Source organism: Rattus norvegicus, chromosome 1 (assembly GCF_021556685.1).
Source record: "Rattus norvegicus strain SHRSP/BbbUtx chromosome 1, alternate assembly SHRSP_T2T, whole genome shotgun sequence".
NCBI classification, from domain to species: Eukaryota; Metazoa; Chordata; class Mammalia; order Rodentia; family Muridae; genus Rattus; species Rattus norvegicus.
Window position 1 is genome coordinate 72,421,817 of NC_141534.1, and position 24,280 is coordinate 72,446,096.

Consider the following 24,280-nt stretch of genomic DNA (forward strand, 5'->3'; position numbering starts at 1 on the left):
AAAAACGACTTTTGTTTTGTTTGGGGGTTTTATTTATTTATTTTGAGACAGTCTCACCATATTTCTGACATCCTAGAACTTTCTATGTATACTAAGCTGGCCTTGAATTCACAGATATCCTCTTCCTTCTGCTTCGAAGGTGGAAGTTTTTAAGATAAACATTCTTGCCAGACAATGATGGCGCAGGTCTTTATTCCTTACACTCAGGAAGCAGAGCTAGGCAGATCTCTGTGAGTTCGAGGCCAAACTGGTCTCCAGAGCTAGTTCCAGGACAGCCAGGGCTACACAGAGAAAACCAGTCTATTCTGAAAGCAAAACGAAAACAATAGAAAAAGGATCAAAAGCATGCCAGATCTCCTTCTAGAGAGGCATGGGAGGTGCATTTACCCTTTTATGTTATAATGGCCAAATTCTGAATCCTCCTCCACCCCCAGGCCTTTTTGGCTTTGCTGCTGCTTGAATGCCACAAGCACTCTGGAGGTTCTCCTTCAGTAAAACACACAACAAAAACTACTCTTTGATCATCTCAGTTACTCATTTTAACATTTCGGTGTGTGCGTTGACTATGCTTGTCAGTAGAACAATGCCAGCACAGGTCCAAAGAACATCTAAAGAAAGCAGTACTTAGTGGCTTCAGAATATTAATTTTATTAAGTCTGGTAGATAGCAAAATCAGGGCACATTGAAGAAACTCATATGAAAGGATACAGGATGTTTATGTAGTTCCCGCTTCAATATCAATATCCACCTGTGTCCCATTCTTCCCCACAAGGACACTTTTCCAGACTGGATTTGTGGGATATATAGCAGGATCTTATAAAGAGCAAACCCGGATCTGAATTCACAGAGAATGCTCAGGATCAGACAGGCCTGGCTCACTTTGAGGAAAACAACGGTGCAGTCGAAGGACTCCCCCACCACTGCACACCAATCAACTGACCAGTCCAAAATTGAGCCTGAATCCCGTGCAGGGATTCCTATCCTTTGTTGCTTTCTTGTCCTCTGCATCACAAGTCAGAGGGATGTGTATTTTTATTAACTTTGTTAAGCTTGCTGAACAGTCAGAACATGCTCCCACCCCCAATTCCCCGCCCCCCACCCCTAGCAGAAATCTTTGCTCAAGCTGCAGCACAAGAACTACTTGTGTGCCCACGAGCCATTTCTAATCCAATGGAAGGAGAAGAAATTGGATTTCACAGGGGAGTTGGAAAAGTGGGCGGTAGACACAATAAGGGGCCAAATAACAGGGGTTGGGCAGATTCTAAGTGGGTGAGCTCTGAACATCTTGAAGAGGAACTTTGCGTTGGAGGTGGGGTCAGAGGACGCACTTAGGACCCTAAGGAGAGAAAGAGGAAAACCCGCCTTCCTGAGAGACCTCTGGGATTCTTAGGATCTTAAACGGTTTGTAGAAGACTTGCGCTTGGTTCCCTCCGGAACCCTGAAAACTCTCTAGAGACACAGTTTACTGGCTGCAGGTCTGGGAGAGTCAGCAGTCTGCAGCACAGCGGTTTGAACAGCAGCCCTGCAGCCTGGCGGCCCTGGAACCTCCCAGGTCAGAGGAGTTGCAGGGCTGGAAAACGGATGGGAGGGGGGAGCGGGGCATAATCAGGCTTTCTTTTGTTGCTAATAAGAACGCCAGATCTCAAAATTTTACTGTGGCTCTTGAACGGATCGATATATATCAGATCATATAAATTGGGACTTAGCCTGATTTTTTTTTTTTACATTCAGTTTATAGTTGCCTGGATATTCACCGAATAATCTGGTAAAGCACTTGTTAGGAGAGACCGCACAGCAGGGATTTCCCACCGACCCCAGATTAGGCAAAAACCACCATCAAACACCACTCTTCTTCACAAGAGATATTAAGCGGAGAAGAAAAGTTAAAGTGGTTGCTTTCTGACTCAAGCAGAAAAACATCCGCAAATAAATTTGCAGGTGTAACTTTAAAGAATGGGCTTGGATATGGTGGTATATTTTGACTGGGCAAGTTAATTAAGCGATCTAAACGGGTCTTTTGACTTTAATACTTTGATAGCTGGACCTTGGTAGTCAGCCTCAGGAGGAGGAAGTGGCTAAATAAAAGAACAGTTTGCTACTTTTAGGAATGTAATCTAATGGTTTTTAGAAAGACCGAAAGAATGGGGCAGAAGACCAAGGCCTGCCAGAGCCATGCTCACCATGATTAAGCTTGCCAGGGCCTCTTCTGTTGTTTGCCAACGCTATTCTCTTTGCTATTGTGGTGGCAGTGACAAAGCTCCTGGAATTTAAATTCATCTACACTTTCTAACCCTTCTGCTTTATCACTTTCCTGTTCAAAGAGTGGCCTTTGCATCTGGGGACTAGGCATCCCCAGGGAATGTTTTAGGTATTAGTCTCTTAGAGGACCAGGGAAGATTTGATTGTAAACATTAACACTTACTAAAAAAAAGTTTCACTTCCATTAATTTTCCATCTGAGACATATGCACGTCGTGATTAAAAATAGCATTCAGAAATGTATCTGCATATGCTGACTCCATAATACTACACACTAAAGTCCAGAAAGGCAGAGTATGTTCCTCACAAACATACCTCAGTGAAAGAATATCAAGTCAAACAATTTTTTACAGTCAGAAAATACACTATAGATTTGGATGAAACCAGAAAGCATCTTTTAAGTAATTCTGATCACTCAAGTGTATGAGAAAAGTTTCTTTGTCTTTTTCCTCTTTGGTCCAACAAAAACACTCTTCCCATGGATATATGGGCAGATTGCCTTGGTGTGGTTTAGACTTGGCTTTGTTTTATAGAATCAGTTTATCAGCCTGTTGCCCAGTCTGTCTCACATTGTACACCAAGCTGGTCCCACAGGGATCTGCCTGCCTCTGCCTTCTGCGTGCTCAGAGGAAAGCCCTGCAGGAACACAGATGACTCAAACACCTCTTTTGACTTTTAATTTCAGGATTTGTTGGCAATCAGGGCTATGATTCTGGACTTCTCTCAGGAGGGGGGACAAAACCTGGACCCTGCTCAGCTGGCTTTGTACAGAGACTGGGTATTGCAGAAGTGCAGCAGTCTGTTTTCTGTGGGTGAGAATAGTTTTCTTGCAGTCTCCCTTGCCCCTTATCAGGGTTTATGGGAAAACTACTCTGCAATTGAATGAGCCGCACATCTCACAGAGGAAAGGAAAACGATACCATTGTCTTTACTTATTTTGCTGAAATATCCCATTCTTGTTGAAATGAATTCCTTTAGCTCCTTACATAAGAGAAACCTCCTAGGCAATTGTGTTCCCATGTTTCAGCGAGAGCATGCTAGCGTTGTGTCAGTGTTCACGTGTCATCTATGTATTCTTCTGTTTTCCATCCGGTGTTTCTTTTCACATACATTTTTGTCAGTGACTAATTCCTCTTTGGCAAGAATGTTTCATAATTAGTCATTTCATATTCTGGGCATTAGCATATCATGCAATTAATAACAAGCTAATAAATTTATCTGCTCAATAGGCTGCTTCTTCATACTTTGATTTTTTGGGATTTCTGTGCATGTATCCTTTTTCTCAGTTTCACTATTCTAGCATAGGTGAAGGTCTGAGCCATTGTATGGTGGGACAGAATTGGACCCAGTTCCAGTTTTCCCTCTGGATAGATACTTTTCCAAAAGCATTGTTGAAAAAGGCTGCTTATTACATAGCATGTGTGGGTTATTTTGGTGACATTCACATGCTCATTGTTACTGTTCTCTTTCTCAATCTGCTGCTCTATTGTATAGGGCTGTATTTCTACTCTTCTGACCCTCCCATGTTCTAGTGGTCATGTGGCTCTGAAGTGTTATCTAGAATCAGAGCTGGGATAACTCCCTATATAACTATATAACTGCTCTATGTAGCTGGACTGAATACGGGTTCTTTGTGATTCCCTGTATATTTAATTTTCTCCTATTTTTGTGGATAATATTTTAAGTATGGTGTGTGTCATAGCTAATCACTTTATTCCCTCCTCTTCTGTCATATTCCTGGGATGCGGACCAGGTCCTGTGAATTTTATCTTCATAGCTGTGCAGCAGCCGTCACTACTATGAGTCCCTGAAATAACTGTTGCCCATGGCATACAAAATTTCTCTAACCCAGGCTAAAAGCAATGTCAGGCTGTGTCATAGGCAGAACAGGTAAAGTAGTGTTAATACTTTACATGTACCAAAATGTCATGAATGGAATCTCTTCTGTGGCCTGTCTTCCTCCTAATTATAGGCCAGGTTTTTTCTTTTCTTTTTTTTAACGTCCATATGGAAACTAGCAACTTTATTTTCCTAGTCCTTTCATAGTGCACCATTATAGAATATCACAGTTTGTTTGTTGTTTTGTATTAACCTCTTTTTAATTTAATTTTTTACTTACTCACTTTTATATTCTGCTCACTGCCACACCTCCCGGTCAGCCCCTTCCACAATACTTCCCTATCACCCCTCCCCTTCCCCTCTGAGCACCCTGGATATCACTCCACCAAGGCATTTCAAGTTTCTACTAGGCTAGGCACTTCTTCTCCCTCTGAGATGAGACAAGTCAGGCAAACTAGAAGAATATATCCCACACACAGGCTTTGTGGACAGTCCCCACTCATGTTGTTCAGGAACCACATGAAGAGCAAGCTGCTACATACGTATGGGGAGAGTTAGGTTCATCCTGGGTATGTTCTTTGGTTGATGGTTCACTCTCTGAGAGCCCCAAGGGGCTCTGATGGTTGATTTTGTTGGTCTTTCTGTGGAATTCCTATGCCCTTAGAGGTTGCAATCCTTCCTTCTGTACTTCCACAAGAGTTCCCAAGCTCCATCCACTGTTTGGCTGTAGGTATCTGAATCTGTCTGGATCAGCTGGTGAGTGGAGACTCTGAGAGGACAGCCATGCTATACTCTTGTCTGCAGGTATAGCAGAGTATCCTTAATAGTGTCAGGGATTGGTGATTTTCCATGGGATGGGTCTTCTTAGGTTGGGTGGGTTATTGGTTGGTTTTTTACTCAGTCTTTGCTCCATCTCATATCCCTGTATTTCTTGTAGACAGGAAACATTGGGGGTCAAAAGTTTTGTGGGCGGCTTGGTATCCCTATTGCTCCCCCCAGGGTTCCTACCTAGCCACCCTAGGTTCCATATCTCCAAGACTGTGAGTCACAGCTGTTACCCCCATTGATTATTGAGTGCCTTCCTTATCCCATTTCTGTCTCTTTATGGAGATGCCTCCTACCTCTCCCCACTTATCAGTATCAGATTTCCATTCATTCACATGGCCATATGATCAAGCCCCTGTCCCCTTCTCCATACCCAACCTGAACCCACCCAATTCCCTCCCTCCATCTGACTTCCATGACCATTCCACTTCCCCTTCCAAGTGAGACGCCTTCCTGTCCAGACATTTTGGGTCTGTGGAGTGAGTGTAGCATAGGCATTCTCTATTTTATGGCTAATATCCAGTTATAAGTGAACATATACTGTGCATGTCCTTTTGGGACTCATTACCTCACTCAGGATAATATTCTCAAATAGCATCCATTGCTAAATTCATTATATCTTTGTTTCTAAGAGCTGAATAGAATTCCATTGTTTAAATGTACCACATTGTTATACATTCTTCAACTGAGTGACAACTAGGTTATTTCCAGTTTCTGGCTATTACAGATACAGCCTCTATGAACGTAGTTAAGTTTTTGTGGGATGGTGGAGCATTTTTGGGTATATGCCATTAAGTGGTATAATTGCGTCTTGAGGTGGAACTATTCCCAGTTTTCTGAAAAATTTTGGCCAGGTTTTCAAAGCATCACATATATTTCTTTCTTTGAGACTGGCCAATAATTCAGCCAGAAAGCATTTCTTTCTTTTGATTTTTGTTTTTTGTTTTGTTTAAATTGGATTCTTTTATTTACATTTCAAATGTTATTTCATTTCCTGGTTTCCTGGATATAAGCCCCCTATCCCTTTCCCCTCCCCTTCTTCTGTAAGGGTGTTCCCGCTGCAGACATTCCCCTACACTGGGGTCCAACTTTGGCAGGACCAAGGGCTTCTCCTTCCATTGGTGCCCAACAAGGCCTTCCTCTCCTACATAAGCAATTGAATCCAGGGGTCAGTCCAGGTATAGACTTCGGGTAGTAGTTTAGTTCCTAGGAGCTCTGGTTGGTTGTAATTGTTATTCTTATGGGGTTGCAAGCCCCTTCAGCTCTTTCAATCCTTTCTCCAGTTCCTCCAGTGGGGATCCCGTTCTCAGTTCGGTGGTTTGCTGCTAGAATTCACCTCTGTATTTGACATGCTTTGGCTGTGTCTCTCAGGAGATATCTATATCCGGTTCCTGTCATCATACCCTTCATAGCTTCATCAATCTTATCTAGTCTTGGTGACTGTATATATATATATATATATATATATATGGGACACATGTGGGGCAGGCTCTGAATGGCTGTTCCTTCAGTCGCTGCTCCAAACTCTGCCTCAATATCCTCTCCTATGAATATTTTTGTTCCTCCTTTTAAGAAGGAGTGAAGCATCTGCGTTTTGGTCATCCTTCTTGTGCTTCATGTGGTCTGTGTATTGTATCTTGGGTGATTCGAACTTTTGGGTTAGTATCCACTTATCAGTGAGTAAATACCATGTGTGATTTTCTGTGATTGGGTTACCTCACTCAGGATGATATTTTCTAGTTAAATCCATTTTACTATGAATTTCATGAAGTCATTGTTTTTGATAGCTGAATAGTATTCCACTGTGTAGATGTACCACATTTTCTGTATCCATTCCTCTGTTGAAAGGCATCTGGGTTCTTTCCTGCCTCTGGCTATTATAAATAAGGCTGCTAAGAACATAGTGGAGCACGTGTCTTTGTTGTATGTTGGAGCATCTTTTGGGTATATGCCCAGGAGTGGTATAGCTGGGTCCTCAGGTAGTAGAATGTCCAATTTTCTGAGGAACCTCCAGACTGATTTCCAGAGTGGTTGTACCAGTTTGTAATCCCACCAACAATGGAGAGAGTGTTTCTCTTTCTCCACATCCTTGCCAGCACCTGTTGTCATCAGAGTTTTTTTATCTTAGCCATTCTGACTGGTGTGAGGTGGAATCTCAGGGTTGTTTTGATTTGTATTTCCTTGAAGACTAAGGATGTTGAGCATTTCTTTAGGTACTTCTCAGCCATTCGATATTCCTCAGCTGAGAATTTTTTGTTTAGCTCTGAACCCCATTTTTAATAGGGTTATTTGGCTCTCTGGAAAGCATTTCTTCTTAGAAAGCATTTCTTTTCATAGAAAACTGTCTTTACCCTATAGCACTGTTTTAGGAAACCAGGGGAAGTAACTAGCAAACTCTTATCCAAAAAAACAGCTTTATTTTGCAGTGCTGACACAGACAAGATCATTCGATGTAAGTTTAAAATCTAAGCCCCAAGTTCAGTTAAACAGAGTGTTTTACAGCCTTCTGTCCCCTGTATGCCTCCAAATCTTCTCCCTATTCCAGCAATCCATGGTGATATAGATTCTGACTGGCTATTTGAAGTTTTGTTGAATTATTTTATATGCTGACACATTTCCCTAGGCAGCTAAATATACCAGTAATCATTTGTAGTCCTGAGGGTCGAGGAGAGGATATTGGTAACAGATGAGACACAGGGAGATAACAGGGTGCTGACCACCCTGTTGCAGATCTGTCCTGATAACCTTCCGGGACGTGTGCTACATCTTCAGACACACATTGCCTGGCATAGGATATACACATCTGGTTAAGTCATTGATGCCACTTCTCCCCACAAGCTTTACACCTTCTATTGCTGTGAATGCTACCATCATGGTATCTGAAATATTTCTTTAATACATCTGGTGGAGACTAGTCCCAAGGTCTAGGAGAAAGGGGTTTATAAAGAGAAAATCCATGAGCAGGGATTTCTAAGCCTTGGCATTTCATGTTTTGGTAAGAAGGTAAAAGGAATGTTGGCCTTTAAGTTGGTTGGTTCACAGCATCTGGTCAAACCACAAGGACCATATATCTAAAAGAAACATCTTGACCTGGGAATGACTAATGTTTTCTTAGCCCACTCTGTTGTGATCAGCTAGCTGCAGCTACAGTGCCTATTTTACAATTGCTAGGGACATGTGGTTTTTCTCAGGACTCAAGGGTGGGGGCCATGACACTCTGAGAACAAGTTAACTTTAATGGAGTCTGAAAAGCAAAATGGATTTTATTCCGGTACTTTGATCCCTTCATAGTAAAATGTTGCTTTTAGGTTTGTGGCTTCTACTGTTTATAGTGCTGAGGTATGTTCCTCTTATTCTCAGAGTTTTGAGGTCTTTGATAATAAGCAAATGTGAAATTTTCTGTCACCTTTTTTGTATGTATTGACACAACCATATTCCTTTTGTTAGAGTCTCCACATTTTCTGTTTCGCATTGATGGATCCCTCAGACTTAGATGGTAAGTTGTTGTTTCTGCAATCTCCAAAGAGATTTCTACTGATGGCACTAGTTTGCATTCATTTTAGAAATTACAGTCAGGACCTGTGTTGACATTTTCCCACAGGCATTTGTGGACATTTCATTACTTTGTTGTTTACTATGTTGGGGGGGTGTTATTATATAACTGCTGCTGGTCTGAAACTTACTATGTAGACAAGTCTAGCAGTAAATTACAGTTACACATGCCTCTGTTTGCAGAGTAGTGAGATTAAAGTGGACAGTAGTGAGATTAAATAAAGCCATCATACCTGTCTCCATTTGCTTTCTCCTTTTTGCTATTTTTATTATATTTTATGTGTATGGGTGTTTTGACAGCATGTTTAACTGTGCAACATGTGTTCTTTGTTCCTGTGGAGGTCACAAGAGGGCATTAGATTCCCTGACAGGGAAGTTACAGATGACTGGGAGTCAGGATACTGGTGCTGGGATTCAAACACAGGTGTTGTTGGAAGAGCAGTAACTGCCCTCAACTATTGTATTAAATAATAAAAATGGGTGCACCATCCCACGGTAGCGCCATCTACTCTCTGGACTCTGCCTCCATGGCTAGCCCCATGCAGCTACCACCCATCTCAAGGTTAGCTGTCACAAATCGCTGCGGCCTTGTTAAATCGAAACTTTTGAAGCTTGCAATTTATCAGTCAGATTTATATCAGTAAATTCTCAACCCACAAAATGCCCAAACAAAGAACTCAGAGCCAATTGATATTGATATAAACTGCCCACTTAGATTGGACAAATTGTCCTGTAATAATCCATCCCTTATATGATATTCATAGCTACCTGTGTCTATTTCTAAGCTTGTGTTGGTGTTAAAGAGTACGAGAAGATAATTGGAAAATGGGAGTATAGGTTGATGTCATTATGCAGGCGAGGGCTGTCACAAGTTAGGTCAAGGCTATGATTGGACAGTAAAAGAATAAAGTGGGGACAAAGTTTTTGTAGGGAGGGAGAGGAGAAGGAGGAGGAGGAGGAGAAGGAGAAGGAGAAGGAGAAGGAGAAGGAGAAGGAGAAGGAGAAGGAGAAGGAGAAGGAGAGAGAATCCAGATGGAGACAGAAGGATGACCCAGATCCCGGTTGTCCTGAATTGCCAAGGTTGCTGGGATGGATTTCTGTAGGCAAGTTTATTTTATCTAGGTGGGCGCTTTATATTCTTACCAATTGGTTGTAAGTTTATTGTGTGGATGTATTGTAGATTGAGAATTTAACATATAAATCTAATTGTTAAACTACAAGTTTTTAGAGCTTTGATTAACCCAGGCTACAGGGGATGTGAGCAAAGTTTCTGGCGGGCAGAGAGATAACCTGTCTAAGTTCTGGAAGCAGTGCTAGGCTATAGAGTGCCTGGTGCTAGCGTGGTGTGGTGCCATGCTAGAATGGCTGGTGGAACACGATGTGTGTGTCAGGTATGGTTAACAACAGCCTAAGTGACCAAGTGCTAGAGTAGCAACCAGAGTGAGCAGATCCAGCTTTCGGGAACTGTTAGAAAACACAGCATGGGAACATGTAGCCACAACACTTAGATGCAAGAATAGCAGGATAGACATGGGAAATGATGAAGACATTTAGACTGTCCTAGGGTACATCACTGCTACATCACTTCATGACCCTTGCCTGTGACATTCAGAGACCCACAATCTGAACACCAAGCATAAGTAACTTGAGCTTTCCACTGTATATAGTTCATGCACTACCAAGTTAAGGTTATATTGAACTATGGCTGTCTGAGAATTCTGATGTTGTTGCCTTTCCTGTTTGCTGCTTGGGTCACCTGCTCAAGGCCCTTTGAATGGAAGCCATGTTGTTCATAAGTGAAAGGCATTAAGAAGCACATACTGTACACCTAGTACAGTGGATTGCAGTTGTGCTTCTAAGGTCCCTGAAAGCTGTCCATATTCTTCTATGAGGACACTTGGCTGGATGTAGTGCTATTCACTGAGAACTTTTGTTTATGCAGCATTTCAGCTTGATGTCTACACTGCTTTAAAATCCCATGTTGCTGCTATGGCTTCCACTGACCTTATGGATCCACCTTCAGAGAGCACAGATCCCATTTCTATTGCTGCTCATTAGGTCTTTCCCCTTTTATTAGGTTAAAACAATGAATTATCCATTCCCATGTCCTCTTGTTTCTGTTGGGTAGGATTGGTGGAGAATTCCTCAACTATTGCTTCATCTTGTAGATGTTGGAGCTACAAGATGGTTTTCTTTTTATTGTCCTAATTTTTCAATGATAGTATTGATATCCTTATTCATTTAATTGCCATTCTTATGGCTTAACTCATTGAGTATCTTTTGAATTCTTAATGTAACTGATAAATATCCATGGTTGATCCTGAAAGAATTTGGTATTTAATTTACCTAAGTTCTTTGAACACTGTCTAGACTGTTGCTTAAGATTGATAGTGTAAGAAACTTGCTGCTGGGCAGTGGTGGTGCAATACTTTACTCCCAGTGCTGGGGAGGCGGAGGCGGAGGCGGAGGCGGAGGCGGAGGCGGAGGCGGAGGCGGAGGCGGAGGCGGAGGCGGAGGCGGAGGCGGAGGCGGAGGCGGAGGCGGAGGCGGAGGCGGAGGCGGAGGCGGAGGCGGAGGCGGAGGCGGAGGCGGAGGCGGAGGCGGAGGCGGAGGCGGAGGCGGAGGCGGAGGCGGAGGCGGAGGCGGAGGCAGGTGGATCTCTGAGAGTTTAAGGCCAACCTAGTGTGCAGAGTAGCTTCAGGACAGCCAAAGCTACAGAGAAACCCTGTTGGAGGAGGAGGAGGAGGAGAAGGAGGAGGAGGAGGAGGAGTAGGAGGAGCAGGAGCAGGAGCAGGAGGAGGAAGAGCAGGAGGAGGAAGAGCAGGAGAAAGAGGAGGAGGTGGAGGAGGAGGAGGGGAAGGAGGGAGGGAGAGGGAAGAGGGGAGGGTGAGGGAGGAGGGAGAGGGAGAAGGGAGAGGGAGAAGGAGAAAAAGAAATTTGTCACTGTCTGATGTATCAATAAGAGTAAATTTCAATAAGAGTAGAGAAGTTACTCCAAATAATGAAGGATGGATGTAGTTTTGGTTCTTTCCATGATTGAGTATGATCAGATGGAATGAAGTTAGTTTTTAGTTTCATTTCCTCTCCCACTGTCTCTCTAAAATACTAGAGCATTTGCTAGGTAAGAAACCATCCAAATGTCCATTACCAATCAAGAGAACTGTTTGAGATGTTACATATATGGTCAGTGTGATATATATGCATATCTGCATATATTGGTGCCATGGTTATAAAAATATTGTTTAGTAATAACATCCAGATATTCAGAATGACTCCTTATTTTATGACACATGGACAGATGTAAGACATATACATGTGTGTGTATGAATATTTGAACATAAGATTTTTTATATATAGTATATATGATATAGGGATTATATGATTATTTAATATAGATTATATATTTTATATTGTACATTATATATGGATTAAATAGATTATATATTATCTATATGTATTATATAGTATAGAAATAATACATGATATGTTGATTATATAATATATATTGTATAGAGATTATATATTATTTATTTTATAACAATTTTATATTATATAAGTTATAATTTATATATTATAATTATAAAATTATATGTTATATTTACATACCTTATATAATATATGTAATAATATATATTATATGATTATAGTGATATATATTTTATCTAATATATAATAGAGATTATTACACATTGGATATTATATATTATACTATATAATCTCTATATCATATTTTATATGCTATATTTATATATAATATATAATATATTAATTCTCATAACTCTATATATTAATCTGTATGTAATTAAAACAAATTATGTATTATATATCCATTTATTATAATTGTTATATAATTATATAAAAACTATATAGGATTGTGCATAGTAATTATATAGAATTATGATTATATATTATATATTATACATAATATATATGCATGCCAGGAGACTTGACCCATGTCCCTTGTCACACAATCCTATTTTGATGTGTAACTGTAAAGTTTGTAACCTGAGAGAGATCTCACCTTAGTCTATTAATACTAATAGTGAACCTGACAACTACTGGGAAGAATACCATGGCACAACTGTATGCGTATCCTGGAAGATGTTTCTACAGGTAATAAAAGTTTGAAGTTTCTGACATAATTAATGATTAATTTTAAGGGCACCCTCTGCGACAATTCAGTTTATCCCTGTATCTACCTGAAAACTCTTCTCCTCTGGCAGCCATCAGGTGGTATCTACTATGCCTCCTCCTTGATGGCTCTGCCTGGACATTGCCTAGAATGTTTAGCATACTGACATTTTATATAAGCATTTGTGTGCTGAGTTGTATTATTCTATCTCAATATGATTCCAGGTGGGTTGCAAGTGATCACTGTTCTCACATAAAGGTGTACATGCAAATTAGAAAAAAGTTCACCTTGAGAAGAGGCATCATTTGGACAGGTATACTCTCCTCAGTGAACAATGGAAAGCCTTCTCTGACAACGATGAGAATGGCTGTATGTAGATCTAATGACAAGTTTATCCTGTTGAGAAAAAAAAAACCTATGATATTTGCCAAACAGACTGACCCATCGCACGATGTGTCTGCTCTCCAATATAGCATTACACACATGGTAAATACATGTACTCTATCTTCTAGGTAGAATGAAATGAAATGTGACCACCTAGAAATGCTGACAGCAATGTGCAATAATGGAAAAATTTTAGGGCCCTCAAACCTTTTTCCAGGAAGAGACTGATGTGGGATTGTGACTGTGTTCATATTGAAGGTGGTTTTCTATATTTATCCTGAGAACACACCACTGACCCCTGCCCAGTATCAGTATGGAAACATCCTTTTGCTGAGCTGTGAAGTTGTGATGCTGTCATTAAACTCTGCATTCTTTCCTTACAGGTGCCGTGTGAAGAACACAGAGTTGAACATTTGTGGTGCTCTCCTGCTTCAAGATCATATCATGGTTTCCATTGCCTTCTCCTATAAACCTGGGGGGCAACTATGATGCAACTGCTGCCAGTCCTCCAATACCCATCATTTTCTCTAGTTCTATGTCTATTGAGAACTCTTGTTTCCATCTGTCTTAGTTAGGGTTTTCCTGCTGTGAACAGACACCATGACCAAGGCCACTCTTAAAAGGACACCATTTAATTGGGGCTGGCTTACAGGTTCAGAGGTTCAGTCCATTATTATTAAGGCAGGAGCATGGCAGTGTCCAGGCAGGCAAGGTATAGGATGAACTGAGAGTTCTACATCTTCATCTGAAGGCCACTAAGAGAAGGCTAGCTCCCATGTGATTAGGAGGAGAGTCTCATTGCCCACCCCCACAGTGGCACACATTCTCCAACTAGACCATGCCTACTCCAATAAGGTCACACCACCTAATAGTGCCACTCCTGGGCCAAGCATATTCAAACCACCATACTAGTTCTTCCTGCAAAAGCCATGGACTATAGCTACAAACACACTAACAAAATTGAAAATATGAGGTCCGCACATGGAAAAAAAAATCAAAGATACTTCTTTCTCACTAGCCATTGACTCCATATGATTTTTTCACAACTATTGATTTGAATTCCAAGTTCTTGATTGTCATTTCTTTGTGGCAAATAAAAATTCCACAGGAATGCACTCTGTTTCCTTTACTGGTGATCTTTCCATGGGCATATTGACTATCTCTATTCTTTCAGTATTGTGAATAGTGATACACTCTTTGTGCTGGCTGGCTGTGGGGGAATTTAGGATCTGTGATTAAGGACTCAGTTTTCCTGTGTTGGGTAACATTGTAGTTTAAGATTTTGACTTTTAAGACCTCTAGAAGGAATTTGCCCCAGTTGACATTCCCCTGGGGATGAATAAGGAAAGGACTTTGCCATTCCCTCACCTGTACTTGTTGCAATCCATTTGCTTTTTCCTTGTTATATAAGACCTGGCCTCATTGTGCAGTTCTAGCTGGCCTCCAGTTCATTATCTAGACCAGGCTAGAATGGAGTCACAGATTCACCTGCCTCTGTCCCCACCTCTGATGAAGTGGTATTGAAAGTATTCCATTGGTTTTCTTAATTTTAGCCATTCTGACCAGGGAGAGAAGTTGGATTTGGATTTGTAATTTCATGAATAAGAATGATAATCACTTTAAACCGTATGTTTTTGTCCGGCTGTAGAGCTGGCTCAGCAGTTAAGAGAACGTGTTGCTCTTGAGGAGGATGTGCTTTGCTTCCCAGCTCTCACTTGATCATGGTCCGGGGGATCAGATTCTCCTCTTTCTTGCTTTCCCTGGACACTTATGTGGTGCACATCCATCATACTCGCAGGCCTAATATGCTTACAAAATGAATAAATAACTGTTCTAAGAATTAAATGTTTTGGCTTTTTTAGTGCTTGTCTAGTGTACATGAACTCTGACTCATTTTTGGATTGCGTCAGTTTTATATTAGTTTGGACTGCATTTGCTTACATTGAGCAGCTCTTTGTGTGTTGTACATATTAACCCCTTGTGTGGAGAAAATCTGCTAAGTGTTTAGTTTCCTCTCTTAGCTGCTATTCATTCTTCTTGTATTTCTCACTCTCTGCCCTTTGCAGCCCATACTCCATGAATCCTCTTCCTCCTTCTTTCCTGGTTAACTTCTGTGCTCCTGAAGTCTCTTCCAGACAGTCTTTGCCTATTTCTGAGTTATTAACCATTATTAATCAGGTTTTCCTCTAGTACTTTTAACATTTCCAGGAAGCTTTCCAGGAAGTTCCTTAGTCTAGTCTGTATTGATTTCTGTGGACAGTGGGAGATACGGGATCTAATGTCACTCTTCCAGCACAGAAGGCTCAAAGGCTCTCTCTTTTTGAGTTTGTCTTTGACATGTTTGGCTCTCAGTGTCTCTCTGCTGGGTGTCTATTTCTGGGTTCTTTGTTCTGTTCCATTTTCTACATGTTTCTTCATGTGCAGCACCATCCTGCCTTTATCTTTGTGCTTCTGTATTATCATATATGGTCAGGTCCCCAGGAATTCTCTTTCTTAGGATGGAAGTTGATATGTGTGACTTCCCTGTGTCCTTGTGCCTGTTTCATATCAGCGTTTTTCTGATGTGAATTGCATTAATTCTGTTGATTGCTGTTAATAACCATTTTTACCATGTCATTTGTTAGTGAAGTGTGTGGCAGTTCATTTTCTTGTGTACTCTTACTTTTCATTTTTTCTCTGTGGCTTAAAATATTCCTCCTAGGAATAATAATAATTATTAAATTTCTAATGTCCTTCTCAGATTGTTGTTATTGATATACAGGGAAACGAGTGGTGTTTATTTGTGTGTGTGTGTGTGTGTGTGTGTGTGTGTGTGTGTGTGTGTGTGTTGTGTTCAATAATACTTAAAGCGCTTACGTATAAGATTTCCCCATGGTGTTTGGGAAACTTTTGCGTGTTCACATCATTATTAAAAAGGAGTCTAATGCCTCTCTTATTTACATGTATGTCCTTTTTATCCTTTGTCTGATTCAAACTTCTCTAGCTCACTCTTATGGCTCTGGATTAAGTAAGTTTAGAAATAGTTAATTTCGTGCATCATCTCTTCCTCTAGTGTTCCTGCTAGAATTATTCCATTTTTTTTCTCTGCACTGTACTCTTGGCCTAGGTGTGATACACATGCCCTTTACTGTGTTGAGCCATGGTCTATTTCTTCCTAGATCCTTTCAGAGTTTATCACAGGATTTTGTTGAAGTTTGTCTCATGACACTTCCATTTCTACTGAGATTTTTATTTCATAGGGCTTTCATTTCTGATATTTTTGTTATGTGTTTTTAATATAATGGTGGGTAAAATTACCCATAGTATTTCTCTCACCTCTAGTTTCAAATAGTGCTTTGCTGGTTGTGTGTGATATTCCCCAGCTGTCCTCTACTTATCTATTCTTCAGGTCAATTATTTCATTTCCTGTGTTCTCTTGGGTAACTTCTCTCTGGTTTGCCTATGTACAATTTTTCCTCTAATTATGATCTGAGGGGCTGCATGAGTGCATAACTTTCTTCAGATGAGCTTCCTTCTCTGTGAATTTTAACAGCCAATGTTTCTTAGTACACTATGGTTCACAGGTTTTTTGGATTTTTTTTTTTTTTGCCACTTTAAATATATATGTACTGGCTGGTTTTGTGTGTCAACTTGACACAAGCTGGAGTTATCACAGAGAAGGAATTTCCAATGAGGAAATGCCTCTATGAGATCCAATGGTATGGCATTTTCTCAATTAGTGATCAAGGGTGGGAGGTGCCACCCCTGGGCTGGAACCACTCCTGGGTTCTATAAGAAAGCAAGCTGAGCAGGCCAGGGGAAGCAAACCAGTAACTAATGTTCCCCCATGGCCTCTGCATCAGCTTTTGCTCTCTGACCTGCTTGAGTTCCTGTCCTGACTTCCTTTGGTAGTGATCAACAATGGAGAAGTGTAAGCTGAATAAATCCTTTCCTCCCCAACTTGCTTCTTTGTCATGATGTTTTGTGCAGGAATACAAACCCTGACTAAGACAATAACCTCATTGTTCTCTTGTCTGTAGGAATGCTAATAACTTTACACCATACATATACATATATATATATTCATATGTATGTGTGTGTGTGTCTTTGAGATACTCTAGCAAATTTAGATGACCAGTAACTTTAATCTAGGAGTCATCACATTAGAAATTAGAAGTTATGGTGCAGTTAACACATGGTGACAATGTTGTGACAGATATCTCCTATGATCATGTAAGGGAAAGACACTGACAAGGTGGCAGTGTTGAAAGCAAACACTGGATTCAGTGAATTCTAACATAAGAAGAAAGAGGGGAAACCAGTGTTGGACAGTGCAGAGACCACTTGCATCAAGAGAAGGTGATTTCCAGAGGAAAAGATTCAGTCCCAAGATCCAGGGGCTATGATGTCTTTTTACTTCCTGTGACGCCAGGCACAAGTTCAAGAAAAATAGTACGTGTACAAAAAACCACTGATATACTTCAGTAAATTTAATCTGGTTTCTTATGCATTCATTTTTTTTCTTTAATATTCTTTTTTTTTTTTTTGAGGTTTTTCTGTTTGAAAGTTTGAACCTTGAGTTTTGAATCCACTCATTATTGCGTTTTCTGGTTGTTAAGAATATCTAAGCCCTTTTTTGTTGCTGTAAGGCTGTTCATATTATCTCGAGGTCCAGTTGACACCAAATAAAGGCCACTGTGTTTCACAAAATGTCTGGATTTGGCATAGTTTTATAATCTATTGAACATCCTATTTTGAAGCTTTTCGTGACACTTTTTAAAAAAAAAAAAACATTTTCCTCTTGTACAGTTGGGAATTAGATTGGTTTCATTCCTTTGTCTCAAGCTGCAGCCTTCTCAGAAGCCTCTTGGCAAATGGCAAATTTGTATAAGCCTCAACCTGCCACAGAGAGGGTCTGAGTACCAGTCTAACTGCCCTTATGCCCCTGAGTACCACAGTGAACCATTTCAAGGACACCACACTTTCTTGCTGCAGGCTGCTCATTTGACCTCAGTACCAAGCTGAGCCTGAATTAAGTTACGGTTTTTCACGCCTGTGATTCCCTATCCTGTACACAAGGCAGTCACATAAATTTTGGTTGTCTATATTAAGCTTGCTGAACAGAGTAGGCTAAAGGGACTCTGGAGAAAAAAAATTCCCGAAGCAGCAGAATTTCCCACAAGTCATTGCTAGTACAGAGGGAAGGGAGGAACTGGATTTTACAGCAGAACTAGGATTGTTGCCAAATTCAGGATTGCTGGCGAGTGATCAATGGACATTTGCTGTCTTCAGACCCAGAAATAGCGAGGAGGATGGGAATCTGAATGGGGTAGAGGAAGTGGGTGGGAGGGAGCCACAAGGCATGTGACCTGAACAGGTATGTGATGGGTGGGGCCAGATGAGGCACTGAGGAACGGAAGGAAGTAGGATTTCAGACACTCGCCATCTCCTTCCCCCATCCCCCCGGGGGGATATGGGAAGCAACCTTGCTTCAGAACCGGGTTACAAAGGAGACAGGTTGGGGTCTAAACTGGTGGTGAAAACTCCCCGCAGCCACAGGTGCCACTCGGGGCGTCCCGGGAGAGTCAGCAGAGCAACAGCGGGAATCGCTGCCGGCGGCCCTGAACCTCCCAGGTCAGAGGAGCTGCGGGGTTTGGAAACATGAGGGAACCTGACCAGGAGTGATTAGTTTCTCTGCTGCTCGTAAGGAAACCCGCACTGAAACTGCTGTGGATGTCTCACCCTTATCGATAAATTTTACATTACGAGAGCTGGGCCTTATGGATTTTTTCATTCATTTTATGGTTGCCAGGATATTTACAAAACAATCTCATAGAGGACTTGAATTATTTGTTGTTGGTAAACGTGGTTCTTTTTCCCACTGTAATGCGATGCAAGTCCTGTGGAGCTTAAACACAACCACGCTTTCTAACTACCCCCATTTACTACATTTCCGACCACGAAAGTGGCCTTCAGAGGGTGATCTTTTACCCTGGGGACTAGGCATCCCCAAGAACTTTTTAGATATTAGTCACTGCAGACTTGATGGAATCAGAATGTATATTTTACCAAACTTTACGGTTACGTCTGTAAACGTTAATATTTACTAAGCAAACTTATAAAAACTATTTTATGTTCATTGGTTTTCTGCTTTTCTGTATGCATGTGTGAGGGTGTCAGTTCCCATGACAGTTTTTAAAAGTCCGTTATTTTCCATCTGAGATGTAAGCACACTAGGATGCAAATACAGCATCCTGAAATGTGTTCTCATAGGTTTAATTCTTAACTTACAGCTTAGATTCTGGAAAAAAAAATCACAGAATGTATGCATGTTGTGAGATGATATCAGGCCACACTCTTTTACAGCTATAAAACACTAGATTGGAACAAAATTGGAAAGCATCTCTTAAATAATTCTGATCATGCAAGTATATGTGCAATATTTTCTCTTTCTGTTTCAAGAAAAGCACCCTGCCCATGGACACATGGCCAAGGTGACATGGTTTTGATTTTGTTTGGTTGAATAAGTATTTCAATTCTGCCCTGTCTAAGAACTCACCATATCTGACTGCACATGGGATATCTATCTGCCTGCTTCTACTTTCTGAGTGCTGGGATTAAAGCAGTGCAGAAACAGAGATGGCTCAAGCACTCACTTCCTTTGGTTTTTAATTTCAGGGTTGCTTGACAGCTAGGGCTGTGACAGTGGAATACCGGGCAATGACTGGATCCTGCTTCGACGACTTTGTACAGAGATAGGCTGTTGCAGAATTGCAGCATTCTCTTTGCCGTGGGTGAGAATAGTTTGCTTGTAGCACCTTTGCTCCTTGGGGTTCCTAGGAAAACTACTCTGCAAGTGTGTGAGCCTTATGAGAATGAGTGTCCTTTGGGGTGGTTGAAGGCTGCTGTCATTTTTTTGTTCCATGACAGATTGAGAACTCAGTGGTGTGTAATACAGTCGTCCCACTCATTCAGCTTCATTTCTGCTCTTGCGTTTTGATTGAGCTGTGATTAGAAGTGATGGGCCTCCACGTATGCTAACTGAAAATGGCCTCTAAGTATTTTCTATATTCTGACCCTGAACGACACCAGGGGAATCATCTGTAGAACCTTCTATTTTACTTTCTCATTATCTGCAGAACATAGTCCTGTGTTAGAAATTCAGGTGTTTTCTTTAAAATCTCTTTCTTGTGCAGGTCTTACACATAAGCCAGAGCTGCTCAATTTTGAAGCAGAACAGAGAGGCCTAGAAGGTGGAACGGAAAGACACAGAAGCAAATATACCAGGTATTTTGGAGGGATTGAGTTAGGTATGGTGAGAGGGTCAAGTGAGATGGAAAATGGAATTGTGGGGAGGCACTATTTAGATGGTTCAACAGTTAGTAGCTGTTTCTGCTCTGAAGAGGACGTGGGTTCATTCTCAGCATCCACATACTGACTAACACCTATACATACTTTGTTTTCAGAGCTCTGATGCCTTTTCTGACCTAGTTACACACACACACACACACACACACACACACACACACACACACACACACACACACACATATACATGCAGCAGAACGTGGATACCCATCAGCTTAAATAGAAACCCTAAAGAAAAATTTTAACAAACAAAGTGCAAATGAGACTTGAGGTTGGTTTTGCCACATTGTTTCTCTAAAAAAAGTTTTTGGAATATTCTTTTATAAATCATTTCAAGATCATCCTATTTTACATGTCACTGACTTTATATGTATTAACTAGGAAAAAACATAATTTATATGACTTCAGGTCAGTGACCAAGACCCCATTTGATTAGTCTCTCTCTTTTGTCTCTTCATTGCAATATTAAATGATTTTTCTTACTGTAACTTTAGCATTTTGTAAAATTAGGGAAAATCATGTCTTAGGTTTGTTTTCTGATCTCCTAACTTTGACATTTTGAATGTTCCTTTAGATTCTGTTTCTTTCCTAAAATCATGCCATCAGAACTTTGATAAGCATTGTTTAGTGTCTCTGCAGAACTGTAAATGGTGTGTGTTATCTTTCCATTGACATTTTGTCTTAACACCAATACTCACTGATTTTCATTGCTATACTTTTAATAGAGTTTGAAATCTTGGTTTCATCTTCTGAAGCATTTCGGATTCTGTGCTTTCTTAAATTTCATACTATGATACTATTACCTTTGCGTACTTTGTTGAAATATCCCATTCCTGTTGAAATGAATCACTTTAAGAGAAACGTCCTTGGCAATTGTGTATCCATGCTAGTGGCCTGTCAGTGTTTTCTGTGTCACATTTTTATTCTTCTGTTTTCCACCTGCTGTTTCTGTCCACATGCATGTTGGTCAGTGACTAATTCATTTTTGCAAGAACATAGTATTATGAAACAACACATGTGATAGCTAAATCTTTGTGAATAGTTTGATTATTTGACAGTTGAGGAAGCTGCACACTGACTTGCATGGTGGCTGCAGTAAGTTGGCTTCTCACTGACACTGTATCTCTTGAGTTCTTTCTGTTACATTGTCTTCAGGACTCATTTTGTGCAAATCTGAGTGTGCTCCCTGACTAGCTCTCACTGACCTAATATGTGATCTTGGTGCACACTAGGTGAGCATTTCTTTCATGACTCATGGTGTGAAGCATTTTTAATGTGTACTAATCGGCCATTGTGACTGCCTTTTAGCATGATCTCTTAAAACTATTTGCTTCTTAATTGAAGTTATTTTTATTTGCTTGCGTTTTTTTCTTATGATATATTTTGAGTGTTAACCTGTCATATGGTAAATAGCTAGCTAATACATTTAACTGTTATTTCTTTATGGTTTTAATTTTTAGGATTTCCATGCATCCTTTTTGACTTCAGCTCATACATGAAGCCAAAGTCTGTGATTCATTGTATAATGGGAGAGAATGTATAGAGGTTCATTTGTGTGGATACTTTTCCAATATGTTGGGTTGATGAAGGAGGCCACCTGTTATGTAGTACACCTATGTTATTTTGTTGAAAATCACATGTCATTGCTATTGTTCTGTTTCTGGATCTGCTGCTCTGTGGCATAGGGCTGTATATCTACTCTTCTGCCATTCCTATATTCTGGAGGTCATTTAGCTCTGCAGTATCATCTGGAATCACTTTTGGGATAACTCAGGCTCTGCTTTATGTAGCTGGGGTGCTCTCTACACTCAGATTCTTTGTGTTTCAATGTAAAATTAGTTTTCTTGTGACTATTTTTGTGACTGTTATTCAATATATTGTGTGTATCTTCGATTACCTCCCTATTCTTCTGCTTTCCCAGTCTTTGTCCCCTCTTTGCCATGTTCCCTGGGACTTGAACCAGGTTATTTAAATTTCCTCTCCATGGTTATGCCATAAGCAGTCACTCATTCTCCATATGCAACCAGTAAAAAATCTCTGAAGTAACTTTTGACCATTACATACAAAGATCCTCTGACCCAGACTGAAAGTAGGCTAAGTTGTGGACAGAGCCTGGTAAAGGCAGATTGAGTACTTACACATATAGCAAAATATCATGAGTCACTTACCTCCTGTGGCCTGTTACCTTCAAAGTCATGGTGACATAAGTCACCACTGCATTGCACATATTTCCTTATCAGGAACTGGCCCAGAATTCAACCAGACAGCATTTCCTTAAGTAGAAAACTGTCTTCACACCGTAACACTGCTTTAGGAAACCAAAGGAAGTAACCACCAAGCTCTGATTCAGGAGACGGTTTTATTGTGCAGTGTTGACATACACAGGGTCAGCTGATGTCCATCTAAAGTCTGAGCCCTGAGTTCAATTAAACAATTTTATATCCTGTCCCCTTGCATGCCTCCAAACCTTCCCCACATGCGAGCGATCCAGAGTGACATAGAGTCCGTCTGGCTTTCTTAACTTTTTAAATAGAATTTGCTGAAGAATCTCATATGTAGAAAATATTTCTAAGGGGCAAAATATTCCAGAATTCATATAGTTTTGATGTTCCAGGAGAGGATATTTGGTAAGACGAGAGACAGTGGAATACCACAAGGGCACTGACCAGCTGGTTGCTGATGTTTCCTGGTAACTCTGATGGGCCCGTGCTATGTCAGTAGATTAACATAGAGTCTCTTGCAGGTTGGTAATATGGCACAGGTGGTCCATGTCTGGGTAAGGGTTTTTAAGATTTATTTATTTATTTTATGTATATGAGTGCCCTTTCTACATGCATGCCAGAAGAGGGCATTGGATTGAAGCATAGAAGTATAAATGGAGATAGGCCCCTACGTGTTGGCTCGGAATTGAACTCAGGACCTCTGGAACAGTATTCTTAACCTCTGAGCCATCTCTCCAGCCCTCTGGGTGAGGTTATTAAGGACTTTTCTTGTCCACTAGCTTACACAGCACCTTTTGTTGCTCTGAAGGCTATCATCAGGGCATCTGAGATGTTTCCTAGATATTATGGAGGTCTTAGTGGTTTGCCTTATTCTCACCCTCATCTTGTAAAACTTATGTAAAACAACTGAGTTTTATGGCTCATTTCAAAGATTATCAGATCTGAGCTTTCTTATGGAATATTTATAATTCTTGAAGTTGAAAATTATATTTCTTGCTGAGCAGTGGTGGCAAACACCTTCAATCCCAGCACTTGGGAGGTAGAGGCAGGCAGATCTTGGTAAGTTCAAAGCCAGTCTATATAGTGAATTCCGGGACAGCTAGAGCCACACAGAGAAGTCCTGTCTTCAAATACCTGCCTTTTCACTCCCTGCCTCCCCTCCCGAAACCCCAAAGAATATTTTATGTCTTTGGAATAAGTTGCTCTCTGACCTGTATTAACCCCTTTAAATTGAATTTTTTTCTCTTTCCTTTTTGGTCTGGATAACATTTGATGCACTGTGCTGATGAGTATGAACAGACTGTACACCCTTGTTCCTGTCCTGAGAAGGTTGTACTCCTTCTAGTTTTCCTCATTTAGTAAAACGTGGAGTTTAGGTTTGTGGCTTCTCGTGTTTAGTATTCATAGGTTGTGTTTTCCCCATTGCCAGGTTCTTCAAATCTTTGATAAAGAGCAAACATGAAAATTTCCCACAGGTGTTTTATGGATTATTTTGACACGGTCATGATCCTTCTGTTACATTCTAGATAGTCACAAGCTTACACTGAGAGATCTACACACATTGAAGCAGCCTTGTATTCTGCAGGATAATATGGTAGTGCATATAGGTGGTTTCAGTCCTCTCCAAAGTGACTTTTACTGTTTGCAGTAGTTTGCATTCCCAATAGGAGTTAGAATAAGGACCCACTTTACCATTTCTTCAGATGCATTCCTGGGCATTT

The 24,280-nt window shown here is 40.7% G+C and overlaps 1 protein-coding gene and 1 long non-coding RNA gene across 12 annotated transcripts in view; both read left to right on the top strand.

The window, feature by feature from the left end:
• Positions 1 to 12,515: 12,515 nt before the first annotated feature.
• Positions 12,516 to 14,105, top strand: LOC148007190 (uncharacterized). Its single transcript, XR_015649600.1, has 2 exons — positions 12,516 to 12,587; positions 13,374 to 14,105. It is a non-coding gene; the product is annotated as an uncharacterized LOC148007190 (long non-coding RNA).
• Positions 14,106 to 18,365: 4,260 nt separating this feature from the next.
• Positions 18,366 to 24,280, top strand: part of Zfp758l1 (zinc finger protein 758 like 1) — a 33,257-nt gene continuing 27,342 nt past the window's right edge. For 8 of the 11 annotated variants that reach the window (XM_087606020.1, XM_087606007.1, XM_087606004.1 and 5 more), the window contains exons 1-3: positions 18,366 to 18,603; positions 19,648 to 19,763; positions 20,166 to 20,256. The gene's annotated coding sequence lies outside the window, so the exon portion shown is untranslated. Of the gene's footprint in view, positions 18,604 to 19,647; positions 19,764 to 20,165; positions 20,257 to 23,080; positions 23,114 to 24,280 lie in introns of all 11 variants that reach the window. The other 3 variants (XM_087606006.1, XM_087605988.1, XM_087605985.1) reach the window with 1 other exon arrangement.